Here is a 955-nt window from a genome sequence, read left to right as displayed (position 1 = left end):
CAAAACAGCAAATGTTTATTGCATTTGTTTACAGCTTAATCTGATGATCTGAAATTTTAGTTAGTTTGGACTACAGCTCAGCACAGATCATTCATWTAATCTAATCCACCGTTTGATCTCCTCCCTCAAAGTTACTCCTGTCGAGTCTCATCCTCACAACTTTTAGTCATCATTTCTTTTCAGGCGATGACAGAAGAACTTTAGCTTTTGGCTTTAGACAGTGTTTCTTCCTTTCTTCTCCCCTTGACTCCRTTTACATCCAGRGATTCATTTATCCATTCTAAATTAGGGCTGGATGATAAAACAATAATGATGTATATCACAACAGACATGGGATCAGTAYCAATAGAAAACATGTCCAATTTAATGTTGATCATTTTACTGAACTTCGATCCAGAACCAAACAGCATTCTGGGTAATTCAGGCAGAGGAAAGGCTTAAGCTGCTCAGCCTCTTGTGGCCCAGCTAAGCAAACTCACTCACTCTTTTGTAAACGAGCAACAGCCTGTTGAGTAACYTGCACAGCAGTAGTTTGATGTTTCTCCACCGTGTCTCATAACGGCTTCAAAATAAAGAAGAACAACWTGCAGTGAAAGGAGAAACTGATGCAACAGCTCGAGAGGAAGTTATGGATAAAAGAGGAAAGGTCACATCATCCGTTTGCCAGTATTAACCAGTCTTTTTTCTCTTGGTTTTTATTTCAAATGTAAAATAAAAGCTAATTAATAATGATCAATATTGACTGATATGAAAYGCTGGGATACATTTTTCAGATRTAAAATCCGGCCCATTCTATRTCCACTGAATCAAGACTATTCAATGTTCAAAGGTAAACAATATTCTTAGCAACAAAACATGATACTCATAATTTTGCTCATTTATTACAAATTGTATGTTATATTTTTGGTAGTGAATTCTGACACAGTGATGCTGGCAGCACACTCTGGGCTATTAC

This window comes from Austrofundulus limnaeus, unplaced genomic scaffold, assembly GCF_001266775.1.
Source record: "Austrofundulus limnaeus strain Quisiro unplaced genomic scaffold, Austrofundulus_limnaeus-1.0 Scaffold197, whole genome shotgun sequence".
In the NCBI taxonomy this organism is placed as follows: domain Eukaryota; kingdom Metazoa; phylum Chordata; class Actinopteri; order Cyprinodontiformes; family Rivulidae; genus Austrofundulus; species Austrofundulus limnaeus.
The sequence above is the reverse complement of the archived record's forward strand: the minus strand, read 5'-3'. Positions refer to the sequence as shown.